Raw genomic sequence first — 17,714 nt, forward strand, 5'->3', positions numbered from 1 at the left:
CGTATATCGGAGAACAATCCAACTTTACTTTAAAGTTCTTCCATTTTGAAGTTAAAAATACAATAATAAGTTGGAGGAAATGCTCTTAATTAAATATACAATTAAGTAATTATCAATTCCACATGAGTATTGAGTGACTGAAATCTATATAATCCACAATCTGCTTCCATCTCTTTGGATCTAAAGAGAGTTTAAGCTCATCAACGCCCAAAAACATAGAGAACAATGACAATATCTTCTCAATCCTTTCCAATTATTAGTGGTGATGACGGCCAACACAGTTACATCCATAATTCCTCAAACCAAGTATGCTTTATGTCATGAAATTAAAACATTCTATTTTCTTATAAAGTTATATTATATTATACTTGATATCATTCTTTGGATACATTATTCGAATGATGATGATTGTGTGCTATAAGAGTGGACACAGATGAGATACACTGGGAATTCAGAGTATTCGGATCCGAAAACATTATTTCGAGATACTGATCTGTCAATACTAGTAGACATCTAGATCCGATTCTGATCCCCTTAAAATAAATAACAATTATCAAAATAACAATATTTAATGTTTAAAAATAATAAATAAACTAAATTATTAAATAAATAATAATAAATTTTGATGATATTTTTAATATTAAATATATTAACAATATATATATATATATAAAGTTGAATATGCTCTTTTCTCATGATGTCACATCATCAACTCATAGCTTAATATTTGACACATTATCAATTTATTTATTAATTTTAAGTTATTTGTTTAATTTATTATGTTATATGTTATTAAGCTTTCATCATAATTACCATCCATTAACATTATTAATTTTTCATATAATTTGAATAGACAATATGAAAATAAAATATTGCTTATGAGAAGAAAATATCACCTATATCATTGATCTAAAGAAGCTCTAACTTAATAGTTTTAGTTCTATTTATTTATTTATATAGTTTGAAAAACTATAGAGTTTAGTGTTTATAAATTACTAGTTGATTATCTGCACCATGTGCGGGGTAAATATTAACCATAATTCTTTTATTCGAATATATAAATATAATATATATAAATACAGCTATAGAAATGTTAGCTGATATTTATAATTGCAAATATATATGATAATTATATAATTATAAATAATGATCAAAATTATATTTATTTTATAATACAATTGCATAAATGCTAGATAATTATTGATTTTATAATTAATTTTAGTAGTATTTTTTATATGAATAAAATTACACATTAAATATACTAAATTAGATTAATATGTTATATCTAACAGGTCTAACATCACACTAAGATAGAGCTGGAATGGAGCCGGATATCCGGACTTTTCAAGGTATCCGGATCCGGATCCGGATTCGCCGGATAATCAAATTTACTATCCGGATCCGGATCCGAAAACTCCGGATATCCAGAGACCGGATATCTGGTTTGAACCAAATATTTACGGATATCCGGTTTCGTTGATTTAAAAAAAAAATTCAATTTTTAAAATTTATAATCAGATAACATATATAATTAAAATGTATTAACATAACAAAAATTACAAATACCAAAAATTCAAAATTATTCAAGTAGCATTCAAATAGTACAAAGTTTAAAGTTTACTTGGCAAAAGAGAAAATAATAATAGAGAAGTTAATTTATCTTCATATCCATGTGTTATCCATTTTCATGTTCTTCTACAATCTGAAATAAAAAATTATCATACAATATGAATTTCAATAAATATTATCAAAATAAATAAATACTTAATAAACGGATAACGGATAACGGATATCAGACTTCAAAATTTTCTATTATCTGGATCCGTATCCGAAATAACCGAATACTTAATTTCACTATCCGGATCGGGATCCGAACTCTACGGATATTTGGTTTTTACGGATCGGATAAAACCGGATACCGGATAATAAAAAGTATTTTTTTCAAAGCAAAGTATCCGGATAAGACCGGATATTCGGTTTCAAACTATATACGGATCGGATAAGATCGGATACTTTGCTTTAATATAAAAAATGTGAATTATAATATAAATGAAAAAAATAGATATTATTATTATTAAATAGATAATATGATTATTTTTTAACAAAATTAAGATTAAAGAAAGATGAGATAAGAAAATAATGTTTAGTAACATAAGTAATATTATGAATTAAATTTTTATAAATATATTGATAAGAAATAGAAAGAGAGAGAGAATATCTTTACAAATTAAATGTTTGAGTATTAAATATATATTTGATATAAACTAATCTTTAACTAAATTAATGTTAATGACATATGATGTAATTAATCTAGTAAGTTGAGTCTAATTTTAAAAAATCCTTGAGAAGCTCTCTGAGATTTACACATCAGCATGGCAAAGTTGTTAATAACACATGACATAAAGGTTTTTTTTAGGTGTCCTTCTCAAATAATAATAGAAGACAAATAATAATAGAAGATGAGTAAACTTTTTTCTAAAACTAACAAATGTTGTTAGAGTGAATTTATTCTATATCAATGGTTAATCAAAAAATCAAATACATAGCATTCATAAATTAATAATTAGGTAAGTAGCAAAGAGAATTTTTTGTTTTATCCATTACTATCTTTTTAATTTTACTTATTTACACAAATTGTCATTGGTCTTTTTTTTTGCACATGACATTACTGTAGATACTGTTCATCATCGCTGACACTATTCATCTAAGAGAAGATATTTTTTATTATTGGATAACTATTTAGTTAACATAAAATATATGAAAGTTATCGCTATAAGTTTGTGTTAATTTTGTTATCATATAATATATTAACATGTTAACAAATATATATGATAATTATAAATGGTAACAAATATACCAGATAATTATAACGTGATAATTTCAAAATTTTGTAATAAAATATTAACATGTTATCGCTATAAATATGAAAGTTTGTGTCAAATATGAAAGTTATCGCTATAAATTTGTGTTAACTTTGTTATCATATAATATATTAACATATTAACAATATATATGATAATTATAAGTGGTAACAAATATATCAGATAATTATAACGTGATAATTTCCAAAATTTTGTAATAAAATATTAACATATTAACAATAATATTGTTAAATATAAAATATTAACACTAATAATCGAGAAATATAGTACGTTAACAATAATATAACAATAATATTTATATAAATACATAATTTATATAAAATATTAACAATAATATCAGCATAATATGTGTATTAACAATAATTTATTTAGAATATTCATTGATAATAATTAAAAAATTATCGTGATAACTGTGATAGCAAATTTTGAAGAATAAGGGTGATATAGTTTTTTGTGGTGAATAGTTCTGTGGAACTTACACTTAAAAAGTGTTTTAATTTTGATAATATCTATTACCCTTTATTGCAATTATTTATGTTGTCAAATATAATTTAAAGCAATCAATAAGGAGGAGTTCCACAAATATATATAAAAAATATTAAAATAAATTGCTTAAGACATTTATAATTAGTAAAACATATAAATTACAAAAGAATCGTTGTTTAGGACAAACTTTCAACATTTTTAGTTTATTCTAAATGAGTTATTAAGGATAAATAAACCAAATCATTTTGATGATTAAAAATGTTTAGAGATTGAGACAAAAATTCATTTAATCAAGGAATACTCTTATGAGCTTCCAAATGGGTATGCAAGAATGCATGTCATGATAGACAAAGTGTGAAATCCCAAAATGATAACATTGTCAGAGGATAAATGGTTGGAATTTTCGAGAAAATTCTCTAACGCTCAAGTCAAAATGGAATCATCGAAACTCGTAAGATAAAATAAGAATCATGAGAAAGATAGTGAATGCTAGATTTAAATTAGGTCAAAATGTGTTTTTGATTCATTTTTTTGCGTTAATGGATGTGTGTGAGAGAGAGAGATAAAGAAAAAGAGATAGGGAGAAGAGAGAAAGATATTATGAGTGTATCTTAGAAACATGTCAGATGTTTCTAAAATGTGATTATTCTCTGATAAATGGACATTAAACCTATATTTGAAAAAAGTGAAGTAATATAGGTTTAGAAATTTTGTAATGTCTTTTTTTTTCTTGAAATGTATGAGTTTGTAATATTTAACTGATTTAGATATGTACACCGAAATTGGTAAATGTTTTGAGTCGTGCTTAGCTATGAGTATTAAATATCTAAGTATATGATTTTTCTGCGGATATAACTTCACATTGATAATTCTAACGAGGTCAAGTTTTGATTGCGTTTTTCATCTATAAAAAATATATTTCTAAATGTACTAAATTTTTTTTTCGTGAATACATATTTTCTTATATATTTTCTTATAGCTGAATTCACAAAAATATAAAATATTGCCCGAAGCGTGGCTAACCACTTGTATCTATAAAACCAAATCTGGATCTGGATCAGGCATGCTGATCTTGTTTTAATTTCCGGATCCGAATCCATGGATTTCAGAAATCATATTTTCTACTCTGGATCAGACCAGATCTCATAACTCGTGGAACCTTCTACTCTCCTTTATCATTATCATTTCGTTGGACTAAGGAGCCAAGGAGCCAGACAACCTGGTCTCTCTCTTTTCTATCTCCCATCTATTCATCTATCCCGGCTGGCGTCTGGAATTTTCGAATCGCCGGGATCCGGCGAGGGCAGGTGGCCGCGTGTGAATTCTTTCAAGGCAAGGGACGGCCTGAGTGACTCTTTCAACCAGAGCACGAGATAGGGATGGCTTGGTAAGCAAGCAACCAGGCCGACATAAAAATTGGGTTATTCCACTTGTTGAAAAACAGGACATATTAGTCTAAGGGGGAAGCTAACCGATTTCAAGTTTGAAATCTGCAGATCGGATCATGGATATTTTACCCACCTATGCTATATACATAACTTATTATAATTTTAATTTAGTACAATATTATGTGATTTTTGTGAGCGGAAAATAGTTTGAGAAAAATACATGTATTCATGGGAGAATGATGAAAACAATTTAGATTTGATAAATTCCCCAAACTGTCACCTTGACCTCTGAACTCTAATTTTTTAAACTTTGAACCTGCACAATTCAAGTATAAAAAACAGAGGGAAAATTTTTAACCCCCAAAACCTAAATTTTAAACCCTGAAAAAGCTAAACTAATAAACCTTAAATCCTAAACAGAAGACAGAAAGCATCTATAGATGGCACCGTAGAAAAGAGAATGGCAATGTGTCTTAGAGAAAACTCATCTCCAACTAAATTTCAATCTTGCATACTTTTTGAATTGCGGATTTTGATTGTTCTAGTGGAACCTAACACGTTTCATGCTGTTCAAATTATCATTCATAGTATGAAATTCAAACAATTGAACGAAGACAACGAGGTTAGCCAAGCGACTCTTGACTTCCAATTATTCTTTAACAATCAACCAAACAATTTTCTAATTGCTTCTATAAAAATCAAAGATAACCAAAAAAGAGAAGGATGCTTTCGTATATTCTATGGGACTGGTAACATTTTGTATCAGAGCATTGCTCTATATTCATTTCTTTCCTTCCTTTTGCACCATTCAATCAAAAAGATCAAAAAGGAAGCAAACCTTGACTGGGACTCTTACAAGGAATCAATGACGAGCACTAAAGACAGAATTAAAAAATTGGAAGCACGTCTCGGGATGATGCAAGACGAGATGCAGAAGCTGTGTAGCAAGATGGAACACTTCTTTGGCCGTATGATGAAGCAACTGCCAGCCAATGCAAAAGTGGCCCAAGTGTTCCCAAAGGAAGTCGGCGATCTGACAGAAGCCCACAGTACGCCTGGGGACCGTATATTTTATTGAAAACCAAAACTCCCGAGCTAAGCGCACGATAAAAATGTGTAGTCAAACAACATTAATAAAAGAGTATGTTAGGATTTAACGTGGAACTTTTGGACCAATCTACTGTAAAAAGTAAATTTAGAGGAGACAAATATTGCAATGTAAGAAAACGATTTGAGATACAGAAAAACGTTTTATAAAAGCGGATTAAGGAAAAACGAGAAGTGGAGGCGAGATGATCTCTTTCCTTAATTCAAAATATCTCCCGCAGTGTGGCGGTTGGATGAGATAATGAATCCCAGGATACAACCACTAGTATTCGTATAATCGCAGCACCCGATTATAGAATGTGACAAACTAATATTCTACGATATACTCTCGGATACTTACACTACAAGAAAAACATCATTTTACGACGGCCAAAATGGTCGTTATTTCGTCGTAAAATGGCTATTACGACGAACTACCGACGATTACGAAATCGTCGTAAAGTCATCGTCGTAATAGACAAATCGTCGTAAAATCGTCGTATAATATACGACGGTTTCGTTTTGTCGTAATCGAGGGAAACACAATCGTCGTAAATGCGTCGTACAGTTTACGACGATTTTATATCGAATTGCGTCGACTTGGTCTTCGTCTGGACCGTCGTTAAGTGGTTACTAATGGTCGACGTAAGATCGTCGTAAAATGTACGACGCAAAAATCGTCGTAAATCAATCGTAAAGTATTTAATCATTTCGTCGTAAAATCGTCGTAAAGCGCAGACGTATAATCGTTGTATTTGCGGTCGTACATTTTGGTCATAAATTCATCGTAATATTTACGACAAATGTACGACGGTTTTAAATAAAGAAATTACGACGATTATACGACATTTAATATAATTGAAAATTAAAAAAAAATTAATTCGAACTAAAATTTAAATTTAAAAAAAAAAATTTACAATTTAAAATTTATTAAAAATTCAAATTAAAATTAATTGTAATTTACAAAAAAACCCTACAGCTCTAAATCTAATTCTAAATCTATATCGTCGATCCCGTCACCGGCCTGCTCCCCATCGTCCTGGACGTGTTCCTTGCCGGATCTTCGGTTTGATGCTTCCGCCGGCATCTGATCTCCGGCTCTAGGAGGCTCAACCCCGAGAGATCGGAACATCTCCTCGTCCGTCTGCACCGGCGGTTGCGTCCTAGTGGATGACCCGGCGGCAGACGATCCGACAACCCCATCAGCCCACAGCTTGTCCAACTGCGCCACGAGCACCGGGTTGTCGGCTCCCATGATCTCGAAGAGACCAAAGAGCTGGTCAATCCTCGTCTCGTAACGGATCCGCATCTGATCGATCTCCTGGCGGATAACCGGATCCGGGACCCGGACGTGACCAGTCGCCGTAGCTCTCGGGGTATCACGGATGGACCCCATCCCTAATACCCGCCCCTTTTTCTTTGGGGAAACCTACAAATATTTAAAAACATTATGGTTAGAAATTCAATTTAAAACTAAAGTTACATTAATTAAATATAGTAATTAAATTTACCTCTTCGAAAATCTGGTCTATCTCCGACACCGTCAGCGCCAGAGTCGATTGGACCGAGCTACCTTCGGGAAACGTTTGACGCGCCTGCTGAGTCAGCTGCGTCTGTCGCTCCTCGATCGCCGCACAGGCGGCGTTGTAGATCTCCTCCGCCCGAGGATCCGTGAATTCGCCGTTCTGCTTCTTATGCGTCTCGGCGAAAACCTTTGTCATCGGAGGAAGTTCTCCTCCGTTATCTTCGACCTACAAAATCAAAATGAAAAAATTAGTATCGACAAATAAGGGTTAATTATTTGAAAACAAAAAATCAGTAATTTTTAGTTACTTACCATCATAAGCCGTCTTCTGGCAAAAGGAATCTGGCCGGAAGTGTGCGGAACGTTCTTCCGATTTCCCGCATCGTCAGTAGCGTTCCTGAAAAATATTTTCATTAGAATATATTATAAGAATTAATGAAAACAAATAATGTAAATATTAATGGAATTAACTACTTACCTAGATCCGGAACACTTGGCGGTCGTAGTCTGGTTGTGCGGATCCAACCAGTACTGGACAAGGCCCCGCCAGACAGAATTGGCCATAGGTGCCGGCTTGGCCTTGTCGCCGTCAACCTCCCACTTCCGTTTCCAGTCGGAAACGGTGTTGTTGAGGCGGAATTTGACCTTCTCCTTGAAGGCCATCTCCACACGTCCGTGTGCGGATGTTTCCTAATGCCAGTTTTGCTAGGAAAAAAAAAGTTAGTAATTATTGTAAAAAGTTAAAATTAAAAATTAAAATTAAACGAAATTGTAAATTACTTACTGCAAAACACTTGAACCAAGTGTCAAGTGTGGCCTGATCCAGCTTCTTTCAGCTGGTATGGGGTTGTACGAAAAACCCCTTGATGATATCCGCAACGTTACGACCGACTGCATTGTCGGTCGTAAACCTAGTCAAATAGAAAGAGAAAAGTAAATTAATTTCAAATATATAAGAATAAATATTAATTAATTTAAAAATAATGTAGGAAAAAAATTACGTACCAAAATGTTCGCGGAGCTCGATCCGGGTCAAGTTTGTTCATGGTCTCACAACCCGACTGTGCCAGAAGATCCTGTACCGTAAACTGGGCATACGGTACAGGCGGGATCGGATCAGCTTCAGGATCGGCTGGTGCGGGAGCCGCTGGTTCGGCTGGTGGTGGTGGAGGCGGTGTCGGCTGCGGTACAACGACCAGTTGGGAAACCATCCGTTGTGTTCCCGAGGACTCAGGGATGGCTGATCCGGTAGCCGAGGTAGACGGGGCCAAACCGTCAGAATCGACCAGCTGTCGGTAGTGAAATCTCTTAGCCCGAGGAGTCATATCAACACAATCTACAAAATTTTAAAAAATTTGTTACTAATTTTTCAAATATTTATTTAAATTTACAAAATCCGGGCCTATCTAAATTCCGAAACCTAAATCTAAATTCCGAACCTAAATCTAAATTCCGAACCTAAATCTAAAAGAATATGTAATGAAATTAATTTTAAAAAAAAAACTTACAAGTATTGGCTGGGAGAGTAGGGAGAGAGGGAGAGGTTTAGGGTTTAGAGAGAGAAAGTTTTGTAGAGAGAGAGGGGAGAAGAGAGGAATGAGCGACGAAAGGAGAAAACTCGCGTCCCTTATATAGATTTTGTGATCGTCGTAAAATCGTCGTAACTTTGCGACGATTTACGACGGTTCGGTTGTATAACAGTCGGTCCTCTCCATGACATGACACATGTCGTGATGGGAGCGTTTGACCGTTACGATGGTTTTACGACCATTTTACCCAAAACCGTCGTAAAATCGTCGTAACGTCTAAACATTTATAACCTCGTACCTCGGATCAAGAGCCTATACGGTGCAAACGTTACGACGGTTCAACGACGGTTTTAGGGAACTTAGACGTAAAACCGTTGTAAAGTTACGACGGTTTTACTATGTTTTTAAAAAAAATGATTAAACCCTAAATCTTATAAATGGGATATTGCATAAAGAACAATGCAAAGGTTATTGTATCCTAACATATAGCAAAAGGTTTACAACTTTGCATGTATGATGGATTTATGACATGAGATTGTAAATATTGAAATTCCGTAATCTAATATATAACCTTTCACTTACCATTTACGAAAACATGCATGAACTTGTAAATATGTATGTTTTTTTTTCAAATTTTTGATTTTGATCAGATTGATAGCATTTCATATAAAATAAGATAACCAATCAAAAAAATTTGTGAAATACCTTACAACCAATAAGATATAAAAGATTCAAATTCTTGGATTTCAACATTACGACGATTTTACGACGAAATAGTGTATTCGTTGTAAAATCGTCGTAATATTACGACGATTTTACGACTGATCGTCGTAAAGACGTCGTAATGCTTAAACCCTATTCATTCAGGGCTTAAAACCTAGACTTAGGGTTTAGGGTTTATAAAAACTGTCGCTAAACCGTCGTAAAATCGAATTTTTTTCCATTTAAAAAATTCAAACAAACTAAGTTACAAATTACATAATAACAAACATTCACTAAATACAATGCATGAAACTCAATCAGATTCATCTTCTTCTATTACTTCATCACCATCACCGTCGTCATCCGCCAAATCGTCATCATCGGTTTCAGCAAACTCATCATCACCTTCTTCTTCTGTATCATCGGGAAGATCTTCAACTTGCCTGTTCCGAGGGTCTATTAAGAAAATCTCTTCATCAACATCTGGTTCAAACAGATCTACGCAAGTGTCCTTTTGAAGTGGAACATCCTCAACCCCTACAATCTTGCCCCTCGGAGCCACTTTAACTACAGCTAACCATGAAATTCTTGTTGATCGAACTCGAGGGTATGGCAGAAACGTTACCTGTTCTGCTTGAGAAGCTAATATAAATGGCTCAAACCTGTTGTACCGTCGTGATTTGTTCAAGTCAACAACTCCAAACTTGTTTAAACGTACCCCTCTTCCAACAGTTGTATCAAACCAATCACATTTGAAGAGAACAGTTTTCAGCCTTAACAATCCAGGATACTCTACTTCAATTATTTCTTGCAGAACTCCATAAAAATCTATTTCACCCCTCACACAAACTCCATAGTTAGTTGTCGCCCGCTTTGCACCGTGATGGTATGTGTGAAAAACATAGCCCCGAGTGAAATACATTGAGGCTGTAGTTATTTTTGCCATCGGACCTAGTAGTAACTCATGGAACCATGTTGGAAATTCATCCGGATCATTCGGGTCCACGTAATAAGAAAAAAATTCCGCTTTAATTTCTTGATTTGGATATATAGCAAATTAAAGTAGTCTTTTAATTAAAATTTTATACGTACTTGTCTTTTTAACCACTGGGCATAGTGTTGATCTTTACGATCATTGATTTCAGTTTCAGAAACCCCAAATATGCATTCTTTAACCTCATCAACAAATATACATCCACCTGTACTGAACGGGTCCACCGAGCTCTGCTTCGTGTGGGAGATGAACATGAAGATGTTCCATAACATCAAAAAATGATGGTGGGAAGATCTTTTCCAAATTGCACAACAAGATTGGAATATTCAATGCCAGTTGTGATATTACATCAACTGATAATGTTCGTGTACTAAGATCCCGAAAAAAGCACCAATCCCTCCAATAGCTTCATGGACGTTTTTGGGCAAGAGTTCAGCAAATGCAAATGGAAATAATCGTTGCATAAACACATGGCAGTCATGGCTTTTCATCCCAGCAAACTTTACCCCCTTCTCAACAGATTTGGAAAGATTAGAGACATACCCATCAGGAAATTTAACGTCAGAAGAAACCCATCTGAACAATGCTGACTTTTGATCTGCACTCAACCGAAATACAGGAACTGGTGCTTTCCCGTTTCTCAGTAGATGTAACTCACTTCTGTTGCATAAATCAGGCAAGTCCAATCTTGACTTACCATTGTCTTTTGTTCTTCCCGCTACGTTCATAACTGTATGCATGATGTTATCAAAAAAGTTTTTTTCAATGTGCATGACATCAAGATTGTGTCTGAGCAGATGATCTTTCCAATAAGGTAGTTGCCAAAAGATACTTTTCTTGTGCCAATTATGATGAACTCCATAACCTTCAGGCATATTTGCAGGAGTGTGCCAGTTTCCCCCACGCGTTACTGTTTCCTCTGCCCTCCAATGATCGATTTGTGCCTGTATATCAGCTCCTGTTAAATTAACGGGTGGAGGGACATGTACACTTTTGTTCTTCATAAATAACCTCTTGTTCCTCCGATATGGATGGTTATCCGGTAAAAACCTCCGGTGACAATCAAACCAACAAGTTTTTCTACCATGTTTTAGCTGAAACGCATCAGTTCGATGAAGACAATAAGGACAAGATAGCCTCCCATGTGTAGTCCATCCTGATAGCATACCATAAGCGGGAAAATCGCTTATTGTCCACATAAGTACAGCCCGCATAGTAAAATTTTTCCTCGTAGAACAGTCATATGTACGAACGCCAGTATACCATAACTGATTCAACTCATGTATGAGTGGCTGCAGAAATACATCGAGAGCTCGCTTCGGATGATTTGGACCTGGAACCAAAATACTTAGGAAAAGAAATTCCTTTTGCATGCACAAATCTGGAGGAAGGTTATAAGAAGTTAGGATTACTGGCCATAATGAATATTGTCTACCAGACATACCAAATGGACTAAAACCATCAGTGCACAGACCAAGATAGACATTCCGTTTGAACTTAGCAAAATCTGGGTATACCATATTGAAGTGTTTCCATGCCTTTGCATCTGATGGATGAACAACTTCTCCATCTACTTGTGTATGTTCTGCATGCCATCTCATTGATGCAGCTGTCCTTTCAGATTGATAAAGCCGTTTTAACCTATCAGTTATAGGGAGATACCACATACGTTGGTACGGTATCCTTTTACGCCCACCAGTTTACGGCCTGTATCTTGGTTTTTGGCAAAATCGACATTTCTCCAGCTGATTATCATCTTTCCAAAAAATCATACAGTTGTCAACACATACATCTATCATCTCAGAAGGTAGACCAAGACTAAAAATCAACTTCTAAATTTCATAGTATGTTCCCGCTGCCAAGTTATCCTCCGGTAGATACTCCTTCAGAAGATCAGCCCAATCATCTATGCAAACCTCAGCCAGGTTATGATCTGTTTTAATTGACATCATCCAGCTGCCAACGATAATTTAGACAAGCCTTCTCTACATCATTCGTAGATTGGCTGATTATCATTGTCTAACAAATCATAAAATCGTTTGGCATCTACATTAGGTTCTTCAACAGCATTACCAGTATGCGTTTCATGAAATGCATCAGTCACCATTTCGTGCATCCTATCATGATCTACACTTTGATCATATTGATACTGATTAGGCTGATGACCATAATTCGATTCAGTAATATCAACATGACTTTGATAATTACTACTACTACCAGCATTCACATGAGTATTACTGCCATATCCTTCTCCATGTAGATACCAAACAAAATATTGCGGCATAAACCCTCTATTTAATAAATGCGTCCACACGGTTTTGGTTAGTGTATACCTCGTATTCTTGCATTTCAAACAAGGACAAAATATCTTCCCACTATCTTTTGTTCTCTCCATATTTGTAGCCTGAAACATAAATATTTCTAACCCGTTCTTGAACTCTTCTGTCAACGCCCATCTGAATCTTTACGCATATACATCCAACTTCTTAGCTCGTATATAGACATCTTGAAAATAAACTCAAAATACTATATATTTTTATTGAATAGACAATTGTGTCACGTCTAGCCACGTGAATGGAGTAAATTAACCTTATAATATTATTTCTTCTTTTTTTCAAAGTAATATAACTCTTAATTTGGGTTTCCAGCAATGGACAACCCAATATATAAGGATTTACAACACTATACTAAAATCTAAGAGACCTACAATGGGTCTCAAAGATGAAGATGCTCTTATGTTTGAATGATGATGTGTTGTGATTGAAAGAAGGAATGAAGATCTATTTATAGGAAAATTTCGGGCTTTACAACGCTTTTACGACGACATTTTACGACGAATTTACATTCAAAAATAATATTACGACGAGTTTACGATGATTATGCGATAAAATCTTTCCCTTGCAATTGTTAGGTAAACATGTTTTAAATGTTTTTCACCTAACTTTTTTTTCGACGTAAAATCGTCGTAATATGTACATCGAAAAGCAGTCGTCGTATATTCGTCATAATTTTACATCGAATTTAAAACGATTTTATATTTACTAGCAAATCTCTCGTTATCGATGTATAATCGTCGTAATTCGTCGTAAATTGTACGTCGATTTTACGACGATTTTTTTATACGATGGTTTTAAAATTAGACGTAAGATCGTCGTAAAATCATTGTAAGCTTGCGACGATTTGAAAACCGTCGTAATGGACCGTTGGAAAACGATTGTTTTCTTGTAGTGTTACTCTTGAAAGAAGAAAAGAGACACGAGAGATTGAAGAAAAATGTGAACGATTTTTCTATGTAAAATTTTTGTAGAGAGCGATTAAAAATGGAAGAGGAGAAGTCGATATATATAGCGAAGGAGAGAGGAGCGTCGCACTTAATCAGCGTGTTAATGATGTGATTAATTGTGTGCTAATGATGCGATTTGGGCGTTAATCTTAGCGTGATTTTCGGGATAGACTTTTGACTGCAGTTTAATGTCGTGATTCTGTAGGAATTTAAACCGAAAACTTTAGCAATTTGGGCCAGAAATGTTGACCAAAACGTGGCCCAAAAAGAACATCTTTTGTGGGCCGAAGGCCCACAAGACCCGAGCCCGGCTCGGCTCGGCCACGGCGGCGGCGCACGAGGGGTCTTTGGTTCTCCTTCACACACTTTGAACTATGTCATGTGTGTATCTATATTTATATGACTCAAAAATTTTCCAATCCTCCAATGTGGGACAAAATGATATTCCTCACATTTTAAGTTGCCTTGAAGGGCTTTATTTTTATTCACACTTGGTTTATCTGGACCAATGCTACGCGCATCTGGAATATACCAAATTTTAAAGCTTTTGGGCTTTGTAATAATTTGGGTCCAACATCTACTCATATGGTCAATTGTTTTGAGTTTGTAGTATCACAGCTTTGTTTGTTTGTTGACCCAAGTAGAGTGGGGTAAAAAAGGTTTATGACTTATCAATTCACATCAAATTGAAGTACATGCTACTTCGAGCTGATCACCGTATATTAACATTCAAAAGCTTAAAAGATTAAAACGGTCAAAATATACGAATCCAAGACGTGCAGACTATTAACAGAATAATAAAATATGATGTTAAATACTCCAGATCAATAGAAGATTAAGGTGACGAAAGAAGTGTTCACTTCGGCGCATGTGCGATAACATACACTTTCAGTATACAAAAATTCTAGAGAAATACACATTCCAGAATCTATTTATGTTTATCATAACTTTGATAAGATATTATGAAATATTTTTCCAATGAAATATCTGCAAACTAAATACAAAGGTAATATTAAAAAAATATTGTTGAAAATTTTATCAAACTTCATTAAATTATTTTTGGCTATTTTATATATCTTTGGGGCTATTATAGCAAAATTTACTTAAAGTTATGTACTGTCATCCAATTGTACAAAGTATGATTAAAATCTCAATTTTTTGTTTTTAAATGAGACTTTTTACCATTTCTCTTTCCAACAAAGCCAAAATCATTAGATTGTATCTTTGCCAATTTTCTTTCTCCATATTTTGGCAAATCTGTATGACTACATTAATTACATTTGTATATGTCCACAATGAAATAAACTATATCAAGAAACAATATACACTTTAATTGAATATCATTTCGATTTAAAATCTAGTTAAAATAATTAAATTGATATAATCTCTATAAACCCAAAAAATCAGAAACACTTTAAAATAGGGACCAAAACATTTTTGATACTCTAATCAATAGTGGTCGAACAATGGCAAGTTTCATTGTACTCAGTGTTCTAATCATGACGATGATTGTCCTCGGAAATGAGTGTTCTGATATATCTGATGCTGAAATAGATCAACTTTTGAAAAAATTGAACAAACCAGCTCTTAAATCCGTCAAGGTTAATTTGTGGATTTACCCAAGATTACACTCAAATTCGATGTTTTCCATTTTTGGCTTGCTTTCTATTCTTAGTTGTATACCATTTTTAATTCTTGTGTAGAGTCCAGATGGAGATATTATAGATTGTGTTCATATGAAGAATCATCCAATTTATGATCATCCTTTATTCAAAAACCACACCATTCAGGTTCAAATTTTTTGTAACTTTTTGAATCGTTGTTATTAGTATTTTTAACATAAAGTTCTAGACTTACTTTTTATAGTTCATCATTTTTTTGAAACATGCACTATTTATATAGTAGATAAAACAACATGTTCTATATGGTTGAATTCACTAGATTTGGATTTATCATTTCTCATATTCAATATACTATTATTGTTCTAACAATATTGGTTGTAGATGAGGCCAAGTTCTTATCCAGAAGGATGGACCAATGAATTACCAGACACCAAAAAACAAATTATGGTGGCTCAACTCTGGACAATCAATGGAAAATGTCCAAAAAAACAGTATTCCAATTAGAAGAACAAAAAGAGAAGATATTTTACGAGCAAAATCGATAGAAATATTTGGAAAAAAGGATCCCAACAGCATTCCTCACCTTAAAAAGGAAAATTCACCTGACAACTACACACATGAGGTGCATATTTTTCATTCGATAAGTACTTGAAAATTTATCATTTTTCCTCTTATGTTTGTCAACTGTAAAATATATGTTTTTGTAAATTTTTCTGATATATATATATATATATATACATATATAGCATGCCATACTTGAAGTGAGAGTCAATTCTCCTCGAGAAAAGTTTCATGGAGCTAAAGCGATGATAAATGTGTGGAAGCCTTATGTACAAACGCCAAGAGAATTTAGCCTAGCACAAATATGGATTCTTGCTGGTAGTTCTACACAACTTAACAGCATTGAAGCTGGTTGGCAGGTCTAAGTTTGCTCTTGTATATGAAATTTTTATAGACGTAAATATATATATATATATATATATATATATATATATTCATATTCTTATCTTGTTCTTTTTTTGTTTTTCCATTTTTATTAATTAGGTATACAAGAATTTTTATGGTGATGACGACCCTCGATACTTTGCTTACTGGACGGTGAGTGAGTTCATTTTTGTGGCATTGTTATACGTTATACGTAATATTTCTTGTTTTTGCTATTTTTCTCCCAAAATATGTATGTAAAGAAGCAACTGGCTTTTTTTTTTGCTGACAAAATTATTTTTTTTATTTGTGTCGTTTTCTAACGTAAATACAGGTTGATGGACACAACAACACAGGCTGCTATAATCTAAGGTGCCCAGGCTTTGTTCCCATTACCCAAGTTTTCGCCTTAGGTGCAGCTATTCCTCGAGTTTCCATTTTGGATGGTGAACAAGATGTATTTCTCACTACTATATGGAAGGTAAATATCAAACAATTTTTCATCATATAACTCAACAAATACTTTCTTAGGATATTTACAAACTGAGAATGAATGTGTTATATATTTTACTATAGGATTCTCAAACAGGACATTGGTGGTTAAAAATTGGTTCAACTATTGTTGGATATTGGCCTTCCTTATTGTTCGCTCATCTACAAGATGGTGCGACCATAGTCCAATGGGGAGGAGAAATAACAAATTCTAAAGAGGGTTCTGATAGAACTTGTATCAAGAACTCTCGAGATCTCTCTGTAAATTTCCGTATATTGAATCAATGAAGAAGAATTACAAGAAATATAGTTGTGGTGTATTATTCTCTATCTGCACTCTCTCATCGCGAGTGTAACAGAATCGAGTACAAGCTCATGACGCTTGAAAAAAACACACAAACAACATAATATTCTCCTCTCACAGAATTAGCTATTTATAGTTGTTGAGCTGGCTACTTCTCACGCGCTTTCAATCTTCACGCGTCAACAACCTCCTTCCTCTCTGAGTTCCTTATCCTCTGTCTCTGATAAACTCTGAGTGGCTTATTGGCTCTATCAGGTTCACAACACACCACAACCAATATGGGGAGTGGCCATTTTGCAGAACAAGGATTTAGAAAAGCTAGTTATTTCAGAAATCTTGAGATTGTTGATGAGAATGATATAACGAAACCACCTACCAATCCCTATCCACGAATGACCTTTGCTAACTGCTACAATGTCATGCAGGGTATTCATCCTCGCGATGGGATTTTCTTTTTTTATGGTGGCCCTGGCCGAAATCCAAATTGTAATTGATCA

The 17,714-nt window shown here is 33.9% G+C and overlaps 1 pseudogene; it reads left to right on the top strand.

Annotated features, from left to right (window-relative positions):
* The first annotated feature begins 4,747 nt into the window (after positions 1 to 4,747).
* On the top strand, positions 4,748 to 17,711 carry LOC18022781 (annotated as a pseudogene).
* Positions 17,712 to 17,714: the final 3 nt, after the last annotated feature.

Source organism: Eutrema salsugineum, unplaced genomic scaffold (assembly GCF_000478725.1).
Source record: "Eutrema salsugineum unplaced genomic scaffold, Eutsalg1_0 scaffold_14, whole genome shotgun sequence".
In the NCBI taxonomy this organism is placed as follows: domain Eukaryota; kingdom Viridiplantae; phylum Streptophyta; class Magnoliopsida; order Brassicales; family Brassicaceae; genus Eutrema; species Eutrema salsugineum.